This window comes from Canis lupus, chromosome 1 (assembly GCF_011100685.1).
Source record: "Canis lupus familiaris isolate Mischka breed German Shepherd chromosome 1, alternate assembly UU_Cfam_GSD_1.0, whole genome shotgun sequence".
Lineage (NCBI taxonomy): Eukaryota > Metazoa > Chordata > Mammalia > Carnivora > Canidae > Canis > Canis lupus.
The window spans coordinates 16,841,266-16,863,075 of NC_049222.1; the positions used below are offsets into that span (position 1 = coordinate 16,841,266).

The window sequence follows — 21,810 nt, forward strand, 5'->3', positions numbered from 1 at the left end:
TCCCCCTCCCTCCCCCCAAAAGATCTCTCTGTACTAATAATTAATGGATTCCTTCTCTTTCTCCCCAACCACGTGACACATTTTTTTTAGTATAGCTGACACAATATCACGTTAATCTTAGGTATACAGCACAATGATTCCAGGACTGTACTCATGCTGTGCTCACCACAAATGTAACTTCTGTCACCAGGCAATACTATTACACCACTGACTATGCTCCCTATGTTGTATGTCCTTACGTATTTTTGCCTTGGTTTCCCTTGCCTTAAGAGACACATCTAGAAAAATGATGCCGCAGCCAGCTTCAAAGAGATTACTGCCTGTGTTCCATTCTAGGAGTTTTATGATTTCAGGTCTCATGACATACAAACACATTCAAACATACTCATTTTATTCCTATGATTTTTTTTTCTGGCTGGGTACAGTTATACTTTATTGATGGTATGTGACAAGTTTGGGCTTCCCGAGCCCCTCCACTTCTTCAGGAGGTCTGAGATAGAAACTGTGGAGACCAAGAGATTCTCAGTGTGTTGGGGGATGAGTTGGGGTAAGGACTTCCCAGCAGCTGAGGGCTTCTCTCTTCCTCTTGCTGGGGGTGGTGGTCCAGGGGCTCTTACTCCTTGGAAACCATATGGACCATAAAGTCCACCACTCGGTTGCGATAGCCAAATTCATTGTCATACTAGAAATGGAGCCTGACACAGTGGTCATTGATGGCAGTGCCAGCCCTGGCATTGAAGTTGGCAGAGTGGGTGTCTCTGTTAAAGTTGCAGGAGACAACCTGGTCCTCAGTGGATCCCACCATGCCCCGAGGGGCCCTCTAATGCCTGTTTCACCATCTTCTTGACATTGTATTTAGCAGCTTTCTCCAAGTGGCAGGTCAGATCCACAACTGACACACTGGGGATGGGAACATGGAAGGCCATGCCAGTGAGCTTCCCATTCACCTCGGAGATGACCTTGCCTTGGCAGTACCAGTAGAAGGAGGGATAATGTTCCGGGCAGCCCCTCAACTACCATACCATCGCTTTGGTGGGGAGGGGGAGGGTGGCAGTAAGATTTGGAATATGGTCCTCAGTCCCTCCACCATGCCGTGGTTGTCACAGATGACCTTGGCCAGAGGAACCAAGCAGCTGGTGGTGCAGGAGGCATTACTGATAATCTCGAGGGAGTTGTCATACTTCTCGTAGTACATGCTCATCACAAACATGGAAGTATTAGCAGAAGGGCCAGACATGATGACCCTCTTGGCCCTACCCCTTCAAGTGAGCCCCAGCCTTCTCCACAGTGGTGAAGACTCCAGTGGACTCCACAAGGCACCCAGGACCAGCATCACCCCATTTGATGTTGGTCGGATCTTGCTCCTGAAGGATGGAGGTGGGCTTTCCACTGATGCCAGGTTTCTCATTCTTAGCCTTGACTGTGCCATTGAATTTGCTGTGGGTGGAATCTTAACTGGAAAAATGTAGACCATGTAGTTGAGGTCAATGAAGGGGTCATTGATGAAGACAATATCCACTTTGCTAGAATTAAAATCAGCCTAGGTGATCAGGACCCCATTATGGCCAAATCTGTTTACTCCAACCTTTACCTTAGTGTCTCAGGGACTCAGCTGGCACTGCACCAGAAGATGCACCTCTCTGTCAAACTAGGAGGAGCAGAGAGCCTCCTGTGACTTACTCATTCCATAACTGTAAGTCTGTATCTCCCATTCCTCTTCACCCATCTTGCCCATCCCCTAACCCCTCCCCCCTCTCCCATCTGGCAATTATCAGTTTATTCTCTGTATTTATAGATCTGACTCTGCTTTTTGTCTATTCATTTGTATTTTAGCTTCCACATATAAGCAAAATTGTATGGCTTTTAGTCTGACTCCTTTCACTTAGCATAATATCCTCTAAGTTTATTCATGTTACTGCAAATGGCAAAAGCTCATGCCTTTTATGGCTGCATAATATTGCAGTGTGTGTAGGTGTGTGTACCACATCTTCTTCATTCATCTATCAGTGGACACTTGCTTCTGCATCTTAACTATTGTAAATAATGTTGTAATGAACATAAGGGTGCATGCATCTTTTTCCACTAGTGTGTTTATTTTCTTTGGATAAATGCTCAGCGGTAAAATTACTGGATTGTATGGTATTTCTATTTTTAGTTTTTTGAGGAATCTCCATACCATTTTCTACTGTGCCTATACCAATTTACATTCTCACCAAGAGTCTATGAGGGTTCCTTTTTCTTCACATCCTCAGCAATACCTGTTAGTTCTTATCTTTTTGATTCTAGCCATCTTGATGGGTATAAGGTCAATATCTCATTGTGGTTTTGATCTGCATTTCCCTGAAAATAGTGATGTTAAGCAACTTTCCGTGTGTGTATGTCTTTAGAAAAATGTCTAGCCTTTGCCCATTTTAATCAGATTATTAATACTTTAGGTGTTGAGTTGTGTAAGTTCTCTATGTATTTTGTATATTAACCCCTTATTGGATATATCATTTGCAAATATCTTCTCCCACTCGGTAGGCTGTCCTTTTGTTTTATTGATAGTTTCCTTCACTGTGCAGATATGTTTTATTTTGATATAGTCCCAATAGTGTATTTTTGCTTTGGTTTCCCTTGCCTTAGAAAACCTATCTTTTTTTTTTGATTAATTAATTAATTTATTTTTTTTAAATTTATTTTTTATTGGTGTTCAATTTACTAACATACAGAATAACCCCCAGTGCCGTCACCCATTCACTCCCACCCCCCGCCCTCCTCCCCTTCTACCACCCCTAGTTCGTTTCCCAGAGTTAGCAGTCTTTACGTTCTGTCTCCCTTTCTGATGTTTCCCACACATTTCTTCTCCCTTCCCTTATATTCCCTTATGTATACAATGGAATATTACTCAGCTATTAGAAATGACAAATACCCACCATTTGCTTCAACGTGGATGGAACTGGAGGGTATTATGCTGAGTGAAGTAAGTCAGTTAGAAAACCTATCTAAACAAGTATTGCTACAGCTGATGTTAAAGAAATTACTGCCTGTGTTCTCTTCTAGGAGTTTTACGATTTCATGCTTCGTGATATGTAAACATATTCAAATTAAACACTTAAGTCATGCAAATAAACTTTGGAAGATTATTTGGAAGATTATAAAGAGGTGGTAATGATTCTGATGAAAGAACCATTTTAAAGATGTCCAGGAAGCAGTAGAGGTTGAAAACCCTAAGTTCTTAGTGGAAACATGTATGTATATGCACATGTGTGTGTGTGAGAGAGAGAGATTGATTAGAACAGTGACTGGAACATGTCTGATATTATTGTTGTGTTATTGCATACTGATTCCCATCCAAGATCCTGAGAAGCCCCCTAAAGGGGAAGCTTATCATTACCATTGAGGAATTTGTGTTTTTTAGAGCTATCTTGAGTTGTATCCTCAGAAAAATGTTGGGAACCACCAGGAGGTCCCAAGGCTTTTTGAACCTACCATTTTATGTTCAGACCAACAGGACAGGGGCACCTGGGTGGTTCAGTGGTTGAACATCTGCCTTTGACTCAGGTTGTGATCCTGAGGTTCTGGGATCGAGTGCTGCATCAGGGTCCCCACAGGGAGTCTGCTTCTCCCTCTGCCTATGTCTCTGCCTCTCTCTGTGTGTCTCTCATGAATAAATAAATAAAATTAAAAAAAAAAAAACAAAACAAAACAGAACATCTCCTTTCTCATGATGCTGATCATAGACCTAGCAACAGGGGTGCAAGTTCCCTTTACCCCACCTTCCCCAGAGAACTGCCCTGCCTGGTTCAGAACCATGGACAGTGTCGTGGGAGGGAGCATTCCCCTGCCAACCCAACAATCTTGGACACGCTGATCCTTTGATACATTATTTTTAATCTTTGGGACTCCCCCATCTACTTGACCGTGTATGTTGTGTGGTCAAGAAAATGTTGATCCCTTCCAAAGTCAAGACAGGCTTTTCAGTGACTGTGGCTCTAACCCCCTGCCAACCTAACTGCTAATGGCTCAGTAGAAAACTGAATTCTCTGAAAGCCTACTTCTTTGCATCCCTGCTGTTAGGAGCATCTGGTTTTAAGTGCAATGTATAAATGACTTTAGGAAGAAAGGACCAAAAATTATCAGGTGCTTTCACCTAATCAGTGTGCACACACTCAGTCTTAAAGTTGAGGTTTCCATATGATCAAGAGCTCTGGGGTCCAATGATACCTGACAGGTCAAGAATAAGACAATGCTGTGCATTATAGGGGAGCCAGTGGGCTTTGGCTTACTCTGTATATAGATTATACATAATGCCTCTATGGCACTATAATCTTTATATGTGAGTAAATGACTTTTTAGCTGAAACAAAGCCCAAATAGTTATCACAAATACTTACCCTTTGGAACACAAACAGGTGAAAATCCTTCCTAGCCCAACAGAAGGAAACCCTGCCCCTAATGAAGCCAAATTGAATGATCCAAGAATGCCAAATGCCTCGGATTCCTTAAAATTAGCAACACTATAAAAGAACAACTTTTTTATTAGTGAATCTAGGTGGTGCCCTGTTCTCCACATCCTCTGCTCAAAAGAGACCTAGCAATCTCATCTACTCTCGTTTTTGTAAAAATGAGGATACAAGCATAGATGTTCAAGGACTTGTGTAGTACCAGAAGCTCCTCTCCAGTGTCCCAACTGCCATGAGGAAAGTGAGCATTCTTGGTTTAGACACTTCTGTCTTACATAGTTGAAGTTTTTGTTGTGGGCAGAAGTTCCAGGGAAACTGGTGGTCAAGATGAGCTGGCTGGCACTAAAAAAGCAGTGTAATTGATATTTGGGTTATTTCAAGATGACCTGAATGTGAGGTGTTGGTAGGAAAAAAGGTCACACAGTGCTTTCTAGGGAAGACCTGAGTGAAAAAATTGAGTTTGGACCAAGTCCAAACTTTGGACTCTCTTGGCATCATACCGTGGACAGCCATTGCAGACACTTACCAGTACATTCTCCATGTTTGCCGTGATAATTCTGGCAACCACCTCGTGGGTTGCCGTGCACCCCCACTACATTTCACTGTAACCTTGCCCAAGAAGACTAGGGACTGAGGACTGGCCTCCAAAGCAGCTGGAGTCTCAAGAGCCAGATCATAACATGGAAACCAATTAAGTAGAAATTTGGTTAGCAAGCCAGGAAGGTCTGTGGTAATGAGCCAAATCATCTTCTACAAAGAGAAACAGACCCTGAAGATGAGTCATAACAGGAGAGTAAACAAAGATAAACCTTGGCGACCCCCCCCAAACTTTCCTTTTCAGTACAGATCGTTTTTTTACCCCCTATCAGTGGAATGTTAATGACTCACATCCATCCACACGGTACTGTTGCAACAACAAACACTGGCAGCTACTATCAGCCACTTGACATGTTTGCTGGCCCTTCTCATTTTCATTGGCTCACTCTTATCCCTCAGCCTTAATGAAGAGTTGTAGATATTTGCATTCCTAACCAAAGAGAGAGAGAGTAGAGGTCTTTCTGAAGAAGAAAATTTTTGTCCTTGTTCCCTTTCCTTAGCAACATGGCTTCTATGAATAAGGGAAATTGTACTCTGCAAAGTGAATTAGAAGAAAAACTACAAATATTTCTTGAGCACCAAGATAAGGCAAGCACCATGCTTGAGGATGACTTGCACAGTCTCCTGAGGCTCCCTTCAAACCTATAAAGTAGATCTTCCTATCATGATCATTTTGCGGATGAAGAAACTGAGAGGCTCAGGGATATTAGCTTATCCAAGACACCTGGAAAGTGGCGAGGTAGGATTTGAACTCAGGCAGCCTGACACACCAGTCTTTTTATTACCGCCTCCCTCCAGAGAGGATTTTTCAAGGCCTAGAGAGGAACAACATACAGAGACCACAATTGTTAAGGTAATATTTTCCCAAAGGATCATTTTTCCTACTATTTAATTAATTTTCATCAAACTCAAAGATTACCTTGGCCTTGGAACCTGAAATTGTGTCCAAGATAGGCTTTCCGGAGGGTCTGTGTTGACAGTCCAAATGAACTACTGCTCAGAGAGAGAATTGGACACCATGAGTTTCTGGGCTCAGAAACTCGAAACACAGTAGCTCTGAGAAGATCTCAAAAGACATGGGGCGGAGGAGAATCTTAACCCAGTTTTGGAAATGATACCATTTATGGGCAAATTGCAGCTCAGGGCCCTTTTTAGGAAGATGTACTCTGGATCTATTAGTAAGATCTATTATATGGATTCCTAAGTAATTGGTTTTTAAATAAAACGTGTTATTTGGATAACTCTAATACCAACTTTAAAACTTCAGAAACAAACGTGTGGCTGATGGTAGCCAGTAAGAAGTTTGCAATGCTTGCACATCTTTTCCTTCAGGCCCCATGGTGATTCTGCATCATCTCCCTGCCCCTCTCTTTCTTACCCCTCCTCCATTTTGCCCTTGTTCATGTATCGCTTTACGCGACTTTATATCCTCTTTGGAGAAAACTATGATATGCATAAATTTTAAAAGTAAAATAAATATCAGAACTTCCTGCTTCTCAGCTTTGCAAACGTTAAAATAAAACCATGTGTATCTGAACCTGCCCCCCCTGGTTATTGTAATTCCAGGTGTTGTCCAGAAGTACTGTTGAGCTAGGATCAGGAGAGTCAGAAATTGGAATTTTAGAGATTTATCGACAACCACTGAAAAACCTAGGGAATGGTGGCCAAAACAACTTAAAATGTATCTGCTAAAATAGATGACTTTTCCCTTGTGTTTTAGTGATTGAAAACCAAAAAGCATTTTGTGTCGTAGCAAGGGTGCTCCAGCGTAAGGATTAAGTGTGTGTTCTTCAAAGTCAACAGATGCCACTTAGATTAAGGTTGCAGCTTTTTTTTTTTTTTTTTTTTAAAGAAAACATGCCTGAATTCCCCAAGGGACGTGTGTATTCCATAGCAAACAAAGCCCCAGCCAGAAGCTACCCTTACACGCACAGGGCTTCAACCTCAGGATCTGCGCCAGCTGAAAATGTCACCCGTAGCTTTCCAACTTACACTAGCCCATTAGGTTGCTGGTCTTGGCTGCACTGAAGCCTGAGCTTCAGGAAAACAAAGTACCAGATCAAAGCCATGAGACTGCTACTCTCAAGTCAATTCAGTGGGAGGGCCATGTGTCCCTGGAGGAGCCAAGCAAAAGGAGCTCCCCAAAGTCCAGACATGGTAATCAGCACTTATTAAGTGCCACCGTATACTGTACTACCCGGCAGCAGTCTGCTAGATGCTGTGAAAGGTGCAGAAGTGCTCCCTTATTGATCTTACAAAGCTGGGATAAGCAAGTGGTGTAGCATGGGTGTGAAAGTTCTTTGAAAGGATAAAGCGATGGCCCCATGCCAGGTGGTGGTCGTACTGCCTGCTGTTCTAATGATGGTTTCTAATGTCCCAGAACTCCAAGCTGTAGCCAGGCCACGGAGGTCAACAGGGCCATTCAGGTCCCTCATGCCCTCCTCGGTAGCCAGCCCATGGAGGTCCCGGCGTGGCGCACAGGCTACCCCCACAGCAGGAGCAGTGCGCCCCCTCCTTGCTTCCTGAGGGGTGTGGTTGGAGGAACCACGGTTGGAGCCAGTCAGACCTGGGGCTGGGTTTCAGCTCTGAGCCTGTTTCCTTACCTCTAGCTCCGGCCCCATTAAGTCCTTCTGAGATAAGGCTCCTTCACCTACACATCACCTTTTTTTCTCTCAAATCATAACCTTAGCAACGTGCAGGGTAGCCAGGGCCATCTCATCTGCCACCTCCAGACTCCCAGGCTTTCTTCTGCCACCAGAAGCTCGCCCTGGCTTAGTGCTCAGCCCACCCGGGAAACCCACCCTCCATGTCCCTAATGGAACGGGGCGCTGGCCACCTCTCCCAGCACCTGCCATGAGACTCCACGTACCTGACTGAGGTGTCAGGTAGTGTCGACTGATGCCAGGATGGCTAGACAGTCCTAGAAAGAAATCCTAAGAAGGAAGGATGCAGCCGAACTTTGGACAAGAGCCAGGCAGGAAAGGTGCTTCGCCACCTGTGATTTTCTTGTCCCTCCTGACTGAACTGTGTTCCTTCAAATCCTCCCTGGTACCTCTACCCATGTCACTTCTCAGTTCCCTTCAACTGAAAAACCCCACTCTCTGGTTCAAGAAAATGACACTCTCAAAAGAAGTCTCATCCCCCCTCCCCCGAGTCTTCTGTCATCAGAGGGTGCCCCAGCTTCAGCTTGGAGGAGTCTGCCCTGCCTGGGCTGGGAGGAGGATAGGACCAGGGTGGGTGAGGAGAGGAGAGAAGTGCATGTGTTCTCTCTTCTTCACCCCTCCAGTGAGGGCTGTAGACCTCTGCTTCTCACCAAAGAGCCTATTTTTCAAGCATCTCTCTTAATACTGATTTTTCCCCCTCATCCACAGCCTGTCCATATCTCATCCAGCAAAAAGCATGCTGGTCCTAGGAGGACTCTGGGAAAGGAGACCCCCATATGGGCTGAGGAGCTGTGGGCTTCTTCCTGCCCTGGGCCTTCCAGAATCAGATAAGGACACCCACTCTGCCTGTCTCACAGGGAACATCACCATGCCTACCCTTTCTTTAGCCTCATCTCTGTGATGGATGATGTCAGGGCAGGGGAGTTTCCAGATCTTACAGCCACAGCTCCTCTGGCTGCCAGAAGCAGAAATCTACCTCAGGGGAAAATGGGAATTAATTTTACGGCTACAGAAGAACCACCAAACCCAAGGACAGAATGAAGTATGCGTGAGCCCTGTGTGATCAAGAATTGGAAAGTCAAAGCTAACATAGCTTTCTCTGTCTCATTTAATGTCCGTTCGCTCTCATAATGGTTTGAATCCACTCATTTTGTCTCTTCCATTTGACTATTCCTCATGTGCTTATTCAGGCCCTCCCTCCCTACCTTAGAGTCCATGGATGCTCTGCTCCCCACAGAAAACTGCTAACATGGATTTCTTGTCTCTGTGTTAAAACCCTTCCCCAAATCTCATGGGCCTAATCCAGTTTATGGCCACTGATGCAGGCAGTGAGGCCTGCAAAGTTGGCCAATTCAGTTACAGTCAGCAAAGCTGGTATCCACTGATGCGGGCAGAGAGGGGTTCTGAACTGTGATGCACTGGGGGCCCTTTTTTAGGAGCTGTGAGAAGATCAAGTTCACGAGCTAGAATGTAATAATGTTTACCATGATGACAACGACGACGACTAGATGTCATAAATTTTAAGATGGGGGGTATCTTTTGCTCACTGTACCCAGGCAGCAGTGGGGATATTTTTGTAATGCCTGAGAGCACTCTACCTGCAAATGTGCCAGCATCACAATGTCCATCACAGGTTTTAGCTGCTTGGGAAAAAGTCCTAGAGATGCAGTATAAAGCATTTATTCAATGTACACAGTTGACTTTTAACTCTTTAGAACCAGAAGGTGACAGGGTGCTGGTAAGTCTAATATCTTTAGCATTCCTGGAGCAGGAATCAAAAGTAAGCTCTTGGTACTCAGAGTACCAGTTTATTTTTTAAAAAGATTTTATTTATTTATTCAGGAGAGACACAGAGAGAGAGAGAGAGAGAGGCAGAGACACAGGCAGAGGGAGAAGCAGGCTCCATGCAGGGAGCCTGACGTGGGACTCAATCCCAGGTCTCCAAGACCATGCCCTGGGCTGAAGGCGGCGCTAAACCGCTGAGCCACCTAGGCTGCCCCAGAGTATCAGTTTAAAAATGCTGCACCAAAAAATAATAATAATAATAATAATAATAAATAAATAAATAAATAAATAAATAAAAATGCTGCATCACCAGGGCACTTGGATGGCTCAGTTGGCTGGGCATCCAACTCTTGTTTTTGGCCCAGGTAATGATCCCATGGTCATGAGGTAGAGCCCCAAGTTGGGCTCCTCATTCAGTGGGAAGTCTGCTTGAGATCCTCTCCCTCATCCTTTGCCCTTCGCCCACTAAAATAAGTCTTAAAAAAAAAAAAAAAAAAAAAGCCTACACCATCAGTGCTCCCATGGCACAAAGGATGTTTTGTGATTGGTGAATTGGTGACTCTCAGCTAATAGACTGATTCTGAAGAGTCAGACTTCAAACATGAGGATGTTCTAAGACCATCTTAACCAATCTCTTGCCATTCTCTCTATATATCCACACATGTGACATGTAACCATCCTGTGTCTAATGAGAATTAAAAGAACTATTTTAGTAAGCATAGAAGAATTTCCATGATAAAGCATTGTGTCAGAGTTTAATTGGCAACTTAGAAAACTGTTATGTGAAATAATGGGGCATCTTATGATTGATAGTGTCTTGCATTCCGTGAAATACAGTAACATCATCAACAGTAGAGGGTACAGAACTCTGACCAGCAGAAGCTTAGAGGAGATAGGGATCTGATTTGGGGGGAAGAAATCTTGGGGACTTGTCTTGTGGCAGGGTTTGCACAGCAACCATATCTTCACATAAATTACATGTGACCAGTCCACAAATACAACAATGTTCTTGAGGACTCCCTATATTCATACTTCATGTAAGCATGGCAGATGTCAGCCACCGAGGTCTGAGGAGAACACCAGGAGTAATGGGGTGTGCTGTGACATGAAGGGGGGCAGAAGCAGGTCCGTGTAGCCCCACCCCAGGGAGGACCTTCGTCTGGGGAGGAAGCTGAGGATTTGATCACATAGGACTCAACGGACCAGAGCAGGGAGCTTGAATTTTTATTTGTGTACAGTGAGATGCCATTGGCAGAGTTTGAGCAGAGGGGCTGTTGACATTTTTTAAATGTCATCCTGTTTACTAGGAAAACAGTGTCGTATAGGTAGTAAGGAAAGAAAGCAGAGATCAGAGGTTGATGACAGTTTGAGATTAAAGACGGGGCGGTTGGGGGGGAGGTTGGACCGAAGATGGAGAAAATATAATTAAATCCTAATAAGTCTATCACCCTTATGACACATAGTGTCCATTCCCTACCATTCACCCAGCAATGAGAACCAATGTTGACTCAGAATACATGGTTGTCACTCTGCAACACAAGTGGCATTGTTCCCCAGGTGTGTCTTTCATAATCCAAGAAGTCCGTGGTGTTGGAGGCTCACGTTTCATAGCATGAACTGCAGCACTGTGGCCTGGTGTTTGGGTTCATAGCTTTTTCTGCTTGGCTCCCGCCTCTGGCAATCCAGCAGCCTTATATGACACATTACTCCCTTCCCCAACCTGCCCCCTTAGAAAATCGCCATTCCACCACTTGGAAAACAAGTTGGGTCACTTAAACAATTATTTCTTTTCTCACCCAGCTCATTAACAAAGACATCCAATAAATCAGCCCTATCTAAGAATACTTTCAGAGCAAAGGAACCATCTGGATTTCAGAAAGGCCATTATAAAGTATACATGAAATAATTTTTCCTAATCCCCTCCTGTATGAATCTGGCTTGTTTCCACTAGGCACTGAAGTTCCTCTTTTGTGTGGTGTGCTTCTGCAAACTTAAGAAATGTGCAAGATTCCAAATGTGTCCAAAATCTCATGGTCTCAATGTGTGCCCATGAGGGATTCTAGTTAAAGACCAAATTCTTTGTTTTTCCTTTTTATCCCTTATGTCAATTACATTCCAAATTAAAACGTTAGCATTTTCTGAGTATTTGCCATACATCTTTCAATGTACATCAATAAAAATAAAAATAGAATTGCCAAATGTTTCTGTATGTGTTAAATGATAGCAAATAACTTATAGATCATATCATTAAAATTCTTGATCATACTAGATTATTATCCATCACAGCTCCTGAAATTTGTACATATAATTTTTCATTCATAACCTTTTGATTAGCTTTTGATTTTGACCTTAAGCAATTTGCCTAGTGTGGCCAGTTTCTCACAGAGTCTACTGAGGATACAAGTCTACTTGGGATCCGCAGAAGCACTGATTATAGCCTTGGTTGTTTGGAAAACCCATGGTCTGTAAGTTTATTTCTGACCTAGCATGGCTGAGCAAAATTGCTGGCTTTAAGAAAAAAGGATAATGAGAATGAGGACCATGTGATGTGATCCAGCAACCAACTGTCCATGTCTGGGCTGCAGAAATGACACTTTTTGGCCTTGAGTAGAAGTTGCATGACTGTGCTATTCACTGTTTATGTTGTTGAGTCTAATTTTATGCCTGTACTGTGCTAAGTGCTTCACATAAGCTAGCACCTCTTACCTTCACGGTGACTCTATGAGGCAAGTTTCAAATTGCCATTTAACAGATAAGAAAACCGAGACACAAAGAGGAGGTAAGTAATTTGTCCAAGGTCATACAAATAGTGATGGATGGACTTGAATTCTAACATCTGTCTGACGCCAAAGCTCAAGCTATTAATTACTGTGTTGTAATATCGTCCTTGACCCAATGAAGCACAAACTGCCATCACACATGGCTTGTAGGTTAATCTGGGAAATATGGATATAGGGAAAGATAAAAAGGATTGTGGCCAGGTATAAACTTACTCTTGATCACTAAGAAAATATTAACCCACATATAAGATTTGTAAGATTTTTGACAAATGCTTTCTGTTCAGTTGGATTCATGGCAGACTCGTATACAGAGCAAAAATGACTGTTCTCATAAGGTGATAAGATGAGGGTAGGACAGCAAATGAAGCAGCCTGGCCACAGCAAGGTTCTCCTTTAACGGATGGTGGAGAATAAGTTTGGAAAAGGAGAAGAGTTGGAACATGAAGATCCTCAGGAGCCAGTCAGGGGAGAAGTATCATGGCTCTGACAAGTGAGGGCCCGCAGCAGAGAGGGCCATTGAGAATTTGAACATGGGCATAGCATAAAGAAGGCAGTATCGCTCTGGTCAATGGCAAAATTGGAAGATCTTTGCAACCTGGAGTTGTGGAAACCGGCTCAAAGCTTATTGGCCATTATCCAGTGTAGACAGATGTGGCTTCAACGCAAGTGGTGGCAGTTGTAGAAATGGAGACAAGGGACACGATGTCTTTATTAAAACCAACAGGCCTTGATGTTTAGATGAAGGGAATGAACTGGAGAGTTTAAACCTTAGATGGGTTAGAGAAATGAGAGGAGGAATTCCAAAGAGGGATGTTAGTTTTGGAAAGAAAGTGATATGGTTGATTTTCAAATGTTTAGACTCAGAACAGTTGATGAGCTAGCTGGGTGAAGATTTCCCAGGATCGCTGGAAAGTGGGACTGAAGCTGGAGTGAGAAGCTGGACTAATTGTGCAGATGTGGGGATCCCTGTTGTGGTGAAAGCCACCATGAAGGCTGAGGGTGGAGACAGAAGAAAAGAATAAAGGGGCCAAAAAGAGAGCTTGAGTTAGAGAAACCTCAGCTAAAGAGGACCCAGTAGAGGAGAGAGACCAATATCTTTCCTTTCCAGTGGGAGTAATCACCCCCTTACAAGAAGGGAAGACTTAGGTTGAGACTTTCCAGCTTTTTCATCCCAGAAGTGATCATTGGGAGGTTGCATCTCATGCTGCTGGCATTTGTCCACCCTTCCAGATACACTGTCCACCCTGTGACCTCCTGCTCAGGGCCAAGGGGCTGCAGGGTTCCCAACACCCTCTGGCTCCCTGTTGGGTACAACCAGTGGGAAACCCCAGATGGGAGGGATGGAGGAAAGAGGTTTGAGGTTGGGACGTTTATTCCCCTGGCTCTCTTCTTGCAGGGCCACCTCATCCTGGTGCCCTCCTGTCGCTGTTCCACCCAGGAGCCCACTTAGCACATATTCTTCTCCCCCCCCTCCCCCCGCTCAGTTCCTTGCCCTCTTTCCATCGCTTTGGGGAATGCAGTGCTGTATTTGTTTCCTGGGGCTGCCATGACAAATTACCACAACCTGGGTGGGTTAACACCATAGAAATGTATTCTCTTACAGTTCGGCTGGGGGAGGGGGGCAGAAGTCTGAAATTAAGGTGTCACCGGGATTGGTTCCTTCTTCAAGTTCTTAAGGAGAAACTAGCTTCTACTCTTGAAATAGCTTCTGTTGGTTGCCAGCAACCCCAGGTATTCCTTGGTTTGCAAACACATGACTCCAGTTTCTGCCTCTGTCTTTAAATGATCACCTTCTCGGTCTCTGTGGATACTTTTCTGCTTTTCTGTCTCTCACACTGGATTGAGGACCCACCCCAACCCAGGATGATCTCTCCATCCTTATCTTAATTACCTCTGTAATAGACCTTATTCCCAAATAAGATCACATTCAGAGGTTCCTGGGGAGGATGGTATTTGGTCCACTGCAGGTGGCAGCAGCTCCTATGCAGTCAGCCCTCAGTTCGTGCACATGCCTTTGTGGTTTGCCTACACCCTGTCCACATATGTGTATCTTAGTCCCTTGGTAAACAACCCCTCCTTGAATTATCCTAATTTTAATGTACCTTCTGTTTCCACTTGGGACTCTTAGTGATAAACATCCCTTTGGTAAATTTCTTACCTTTTGTACAAACCTGTGCACATTACAACTAACTCATCGTTGCTCCGTTTTTGGGCTCAGCTACCAGGAAAGTTAGCCCTAAACATAGTGTTCAAATGCAGTCTTCTTTTCCCTTGAATGACTATTATTGCGTTCTCGTTTTAACATGTCTTTATGAATTATTTTTAAAGATATGAAATTGTATAACTTAGTAAAAAAAATGCTGGTTCTCCAAGTCTCCCTTTCTCTGGCCAAGTCCCTTACAATTTAAAGTTCATCCTTAGAGGAATCCATTTGCACATCAATTTCTCACACTTCAGCGGATGTACATTTGGCTCATCTAAAGCATTATCTTTGAATTCACCCTAGTTTATCCTGATTGAAAGGAAGGCTTAAGTCATTTTTCCCGTATATGTAATTCTGAGTTTGTGTATAATTGTGATCACCCATCTCTATCATGATGAACATATAGTTAATACACCCTGCAGCAGCAGCCCCAGTGATGTGAATTCTTACCCCGCTAGGCCATTTCCTCATTTTTGTGTGTTGAGTTTGAGGATGCCATCCTGTGGCCCTTTGGAAAATGAAGAACATTACATCCAAATCATTGTTTTCAACTCTCAGTAGTTTGAGTGTGACCCAAAGTTCTGTGCTCTTGCACTTTACCTCCACCCCACAAGGGAGCTTTCAAATAATATCAAGATATCTGGCATTTTTCATAGAGTTGTAGAGCTGGGAAGAAGTTGGAAAGAGGCCATGTAACCCAATTCATGTGACTTCCTCATTTTGCAATGAGTAAACAAAGGTCCAGAGAGGTGAATCCACCACCCAGCACCCCATGATGCATTTGTATTTTAGCAGGGATGGTGTTCCCAGCACAGCGCCCTTTCCAGTGGGATTTGCTCCATGTGACCTCGACAGGGTTCAAGTGACACACAGAGCAAGTACTATGGAAGTTCAGGGAGAGAAGAAATCACTTCCTGCTTGGCTTAGAGAGCCAAGGATGGTGTCGAAGAAGAAGAGGAAATTGAGATAAAGCTCAAAGCTAACTTCCAGTTCTCATGGAAAGGGGAGGAAAACATCAAAGACTCAACTTAATATGCCCATCAACTTAGCCCAAGTGTTAGCTCTCTATCTAAACAAGTGAGAATAGTAGTGGTCAATCAATTTTTGATTAATCAAGAAAATTGCCCTTTGGCTAAGAAAGAAAAAGGTAGACGTTCTAGGATCGGATACTACTACTAATAGCTGTTACTAAGAAAAATATTTTTAAACGATTTTATTTATTTATTTATTCATGAGAGACACACACACACAGAGAGGCAAAGACATAGGCAGAGGGAGAAGCAGGCTCCCTGCAGGGAGCCCGATGCAGGACTTGATCCCAGGACTCCAGGATCACGCCCTGAGCCAATGTCAGGCACTAAACTGCTGAGCCACCTAGAGACCCCAAGTAAAATACTTTTGAGTGGAATAAGTCTAGACTAAAATGCCAAAGGAGCATATTTTTAGTTAGAATTTTTTAATGTCTTGTGGTTATTTCAGAAAAGAGTAAAATCTATAACACTATCACATAGGAATTGTTAAGACTGATTAACCGCCATGCATATATGGTCAGTTGTCAAAAATTCAGCAATTTTTTATTTCCTCCCCCCTTGAGGTAGGAGATTTGAGATTCTGTTCATTCAATCAGTGAGTCAGCTTTGTAATATTTATTGGCATTTCCTTTCTGCCAATTCTGGGGAAATTACAAAGATGAACAAAACAAGTCTCTTGCCTCCTAGGAGCTCACAACCTGGGTAGAAGGACAAACATGCAAACAAGTGAGAGCTGAAGGAGGCAGAGAATGTTTTGCAGAGGGATCTTCTGAGCTGGACATTCGATGTGGCTGGATCCTGGTGGGGAACGATAAAGACAAGATGAGGTGAGGCGAGGCCACTTGCACTTCACCAGAGATTGGACTAGAGTCCTAGGCTCTGGGAGCCAAGGAACGTTCTTACACAGGAATATAAAATAGATACAGTAGATAAAATATTTGTGCTCATTGGGATGTGGGAAGATTGGAGGCAGGAAGATGAATTAAGAGGCTATAAAAAAAAGGCAGGATTGAGAGATTTTAGGTCTGAACTAAGGTGGTTGGCAGCAGGGATGGAGAGGAGAGGTGGATTCCAGAAACATCTTCGAGTGTCTATCCTGGGACTAGGGAGGGTTGTATAACAGCGTGATTAGGAGCCCAGCTTTCTGAGTCTGGCAGATCTTTGTACGGATTCCAGCCCCCATCACTTGTGTGACCAGAGGAAGTTGCCTAACATCTCTGGACCTCTGTACGGCAGGACAATGCCTCCCTGTGGTGCTGTAAGGTGCAGAGCCCTTGGAGGAGGGGGGACCCTCAGTGGACATCAGCTCTTGGTACTACTGTTGCTACTCTGACACCGAGGAATCCTGACCTCCGTCTGGTTGGGTGTTCCCAAATTACTCTTTCACTGCAGCTGACATTTTATGGCACATGAATCGGTGCTTGATCTCCACAGGGGTCGTTCTCACCACTCACTCCATGGCCACCAGGGTACCCACAGCACCGCGGGCTGTGTCATATGCATGCCACAGGCTGGTCCTCAGAGGGAATGGGCACAAACGCATCCCACAAAGAACGGTTCAGAACACTTGTCTTGCTGACAACGAGCCAGGAGCCTGTCTTCACAAGCAAGAGGAGGCTTTTCCTTCTGCTTGTATCTGCAGATCGCTGTTGGTTGGTCTCTCTGTTCTCTTGGAAGGGAGTTTATTATTCATTGGTGACATAGAATGCGATGCGTCCTCTGACAGGAGAGAGAGCGCAAACCTGGAAAGGGAGTCCGCGGTCCACCTCCTTGCCCGTGAGTTATGACTTGGATTTGAGCAACCTAGCAACGGAAGAGCCACCAGCCACAAAGCTCGGGTTCTTGCAACCCCCCTCTGGCACGCCTCTCACTTCTGAAATGGAATTTATGGCCTTGTAGCTAATGTGACTTTTTTCCATTTTTTTTATCTTCCTTTTCTTTCTTTTTTTCTTTTTCTTTTTTTTTTTTTTTTTAAGGAAATTGGAGCCACAAAGCCAAGTCCTGTAAGCTTGAGAATTCCAAGGGCGCAGAGTTGGGCTCAAGTTCACCAGACGAGTGTTTAGCGCTGCCCTCTGGCTCACCTTTGTTTAGATAAATAATTGAAAGTGTGCCATTTACAAGGCTTGGGCCTCAGAGGCATACAAAGGAATCTGGCTGAAGGCTCCGTAATTGAAAGCAGGAGATAACTAACAACACAGCCTGTTCCTCCCTTAGGATGTTAATGGAGTTGAGGGGGTGGGGGGGGAGATTTATTGTCTTTGGAATTCATGGTCTTAGGGTGCCCATATCAGGATGAAAACATATGACTCTTTTCTTAGCAAAAAAAAGAGAAACAGAGAGAGAGAGAGAGAGAGAGAGAGAGAGACAAAACTTGCCCCATATCCCACCTGGGATTTGTTTCAATTTTCAGTCGAGGCCGCAATCACTCAGCCAACATTCGATGAGCGCAGGCGACAGGCAAGCCCAAGCTTGGTGCTAAGGACAGCAGTACAGGAGGCTGGGACCTTGCCCTGAAGAGCTCCCAGCTAGGTGGGGAAAGAGAGGACACCCTCAACTTTCTAGGCATTCTAGTCCTGGTTCTGAGTCCCAGCTGATTTTTTAAAATGCTCTGATTCCCTGGTGCCAACCCCAGAAGTTCTGATTCAGTTACACAGAGGTTAATCCTGGGCACAAGTATTTTCATCATTTAAAAAGAAAAAATCTCAGGGCACCTGAGTGGCTCAGTGGTTGAGCATCTGTCTGCCTTCAGCCCAGGGTGTGACCCTGGTGACCTGGGATCGAGTCCCACATCGGGCTTCCTGCACGGAGCCTGCTTCTCCCTCTGCCTATGTCTCTGCCTCTCTGTGTGTCTCTCATGAATAAATAAAATATTTAAAAGAAAGGGAAGAAAGAAAGAAAAAGAGGAAAGGAAAGGAGGAAGAAAAAGAAAGAAAAAGAAGTCTCTAGTAGATTCTAATGTGTAGCCAGGATTGAGAATGACCATTGTTTTGGGGTTTTTTTCTAAATATCCTGAGATGAGCAGAGATAGAATGTGGATGTTCACAGGAGTTGGAGACCCCTCCAGGTGGGTAGGAATTCGGAGAAGTCTTCCAGAGGGAAGTCAAGCCAAACTTCAAAGATTTAGGTGTGTTTGGGGTCAGGCGCAGAGAGACCGTCACACTGCAAGCAGAGACTTCAGGAAGGGGTCTCCGCCCACACCTCAGCGGGCTTTCTAGGATTCAGCTCCCTCACTTTCAAACTGGCACTCACTGGGTTTTGCTAACAGGCCACACGCCTGACTTAGGTCTCAGGAAGCCTAAATGGGCTTTACCACCATTCTGTCCTCACTTAGGGACCATGGGTCCAGAGCTACCCCCTAGATCCAGGAGGTGGAAGGAGAGGTGGTGTCCCCGGAGAGGGAAGGGCAGCTCCAGCATGCAGTCTCCACGCCACCGTCAGGCCAATGCTCCTGCCAAGCAGCCCTGGTCCCCCTGGGCTAAGAACGAGGCTCTGCTCATGATGATTGGGTATATCCGCATCTGCATTGTTTTGTTTCCAGATCTTTTTCATGAGCAACTGTTCTGAGCCAGACACCGTGCTTTGTAGTCTGGGGACTGAAATCCTGGCTCCGGCCCTTCTTCACAGTATGACCTTGGCCAAGATTCTCAAGCTGTTGGCACTCAGTTTCTTCACCTGTGAGATGGGGGTAATCACAGACTGGCTTGTCCTTCCTTGGGAGGATTTGATGAGACTCCTCAGGAGGCGGTGGTTTCTTGCCTTGTGACTCACTCTGGGAGACCCTTGGCTACCCTTCATGGATCGCCAATGCCACAGGCAAGGAGCCCCTGACAGCAATGAGAATACGGTCTGTGGAAGCTTGGGGAGCAGGTCCTGAGTCTGTGACTTGCCCTTGTCTTGTGGGCTTCTGCTAGAGGGCATGGTGGCACAAGGCCATGCACAGCTATGCTGTTTTCACCGCTGCTGTCCCTCCAAGGTAAGGCCCCCATGCCTGACTTCCAGGTGTCATGCGATGGCAGGGCCAAGCAGAGCAGCCTCCTTAGAAAGGGAGGGATGGGGACTGAGAAGGGTATGTTGGCGGTTTGCTGGATGAACCAGCTGTTACCTCTGGGCCTACACTGTTGGGAGGCTCCTTGGAGGCCATCCAGGAGACCTCGGCAGAAAGAAGCTAACAATCCAAAGGTAAATCACATGCTTGGGACATGCCTGACCTCTGAAGGTCCCCGTTGCTGTCAGAGCTGCCATAGTGGGAATACAGAAAGGGTGGGGAGGAGCGGTTGCTGTGATTGTTTCCCAGGGTGAGCCACACAGTGAGAAACTGGCACTTTGGGTGGGTCTCCTGGAATCTGTGGGATTCGGGTCTAGCTCCAGGTCCAGCCCGTCAGCACCATTGTGGGCAAGGGCTGCCCTTAGGCCTGTACCCTGTACCCACCAGGGCATCCTTGGGCGGAGGTGGTCTCAGTGGCACCCAGGAGTGTTTTGCCCCACTTTCCTGGGAGCACTCTCTTAACTCGGGGCAGCCCCTGCTGGAGATCTGAGTCCTGCCTTGTAGAACTGGGCTTTCTAGAAGTGGACCCTCATTCCATAATATGTACCCAAGATAGCCTTCTCCGCAGCCATCCACAGTGCCCAGAGCACTGGTCCCTGGAAGATACTTGCCAAATGGGAGATGCCTAGGGCAGCTGTGGCTGTGTGGGAAGACCCCTCCCTTCGACACCTGCTCCCCGCCCATTGCCCCATCTTGCAATCACATATAAACACACTTCAGTCCCTGCAGAGATCTGCAGATTTGTCTCAGTGGGCCACTGTTGAGCATGAAAAGATCATAGCTTCCCTAGTGTCATTTATTAGAAAGCAGCCCCCAGTCCATCCCTTGCCCCAAGACATCACTGCCCTCACCCCACGGTACCTGGGATTCTTCACTCTGTCGTAGTGCCTGAAAGTCCATCAAAGACTCCTCTGAGTTGAACACCATCCTCTTTTTTTTTTTAACAGTTGATGCGAAAAATAAAATAATAAAATAAAATAAAATAAAATAAAAAATAAACAGTTGATGCCCCCAAGATAGTGGCGTTTCATAGTGGCCATAGCAGTGCTTGCGATGTATGAGTAAATGACACTGAAGCCATTAGGGCAAGTTTTCAGTGTTATAGTATCACTTAATCACATGACACTATTTGCTCACTGTCCCAAATGCTATACTTGGGGGAGAGAAGAAAACTGCTCTCTCCAGCTCCTGAGAGCCACTTGGCCTGAGGTTCCATCAGGAGACCAGATTAGAAAGCATTTCATTTCAAAGATCTGGAGGGAGGGGTTCCAGTTAATAATATAACAACAAGGAGTGGTCACCTGCATGAAACAGCAATGTATGTTTGCCAGACTTATCACTTCTTTCTAATGGAACCCACAGAAGGGTGTCTTTGGGCCGGGAAGAAGGAACCAGACCCCAGGGAATGCCAAACAGAAGACAGAGAGCACTGAGGCACTGCCAGTGACTTATTATGCACTCACGTTGCCAGAGACACTAGAACTTTCCTTGTTTTTTAAAGCAAGCTCACGTTTAAGAAACATGTTTTCTCCTTGGCTTACTTTGCTCAGCCTGGTACTGGTTTCTTATTGTTTAAACTCAAGCTACAACTTTTTCTCAAGGTTCCCAGTAAATAATTTACTAACTGCCAAAAGCACCTGGGCATTCATCTGTTCTTGACGGAATCCAACACTCAGTGCGATAAGGGCTGTGTCTACTGGTTAATAAAAGACATTTATATTTGAGCCATCCATGAGTGATTTCTGTACACGAAACAAATACTTGTGCTTTTGATAAAACACGCAGCAAGGCACGGAAACCCTCCTTGAGATTAACCCCCAAATCAAAGCGTTTTGTACTATTACTTCCCAAAACTGGGTCATCCATGTGTCACCAGGATAACTGGAAAAGAACAAGATTTTGGCTGCGAAGAGCAGAAGTGCCACTTGAACCTCAAGAATAAAGGGAGCTGTGGTTAGGATGGTGTTAAAACGGGGCAGTAGAGGCAGCAGTGTCAGAAAGTAAGGCAGCCCTGGGAGTGGCTCCTCCCTCATCTCCCTCACTAAGTCTCTGCTTCTCTCAGGAGTCTGACCAATGCCCAGCTACCTCCACCCACTCAGGGTTTCAGCCCATCTCCAGACCTTTCTCAGCTATAGGAGACTCAGTTGTACCACTATGGCTAGCTAGCCCCTCATGGGGTGTCTGTAGGTGTAGAGCCCTGACAGGAGGGTGGGATTGATCTGGCTCACTGTTCTGTCCTGGAGAGATGGCTAGATTGGACAA

General features: G+C 45.1%; 1 protein-coding gene and 1 long non-coding RNA gene across 2 annotated transcripts in view; one reads left to right on the forward strand and one right to left on the reverse strand.

Moving 5' to 3' along the window:
- The window catches only part of CCBE1 (collagen and calcium binding EGF domains 1), a 229,023-nt gene that overhangs the window by 155,210 nt on the left and 52,003 nt on the right, over positions 1–21,810 (forward strand). The window lies entirely within an intron of this gene.
- LOC119872244 lies at positions 322–20,768 on the reverse strand. The gene is made up of 2 exons (XR_005353431.1): positions 20,410–20,768; positions 322–1,455 (listed from the first exon to the last, which is right to left on the reverse strand). It is a non-coding gene; the product is annotated as an uncharacterized LOC119872244 (long non-coding RNA).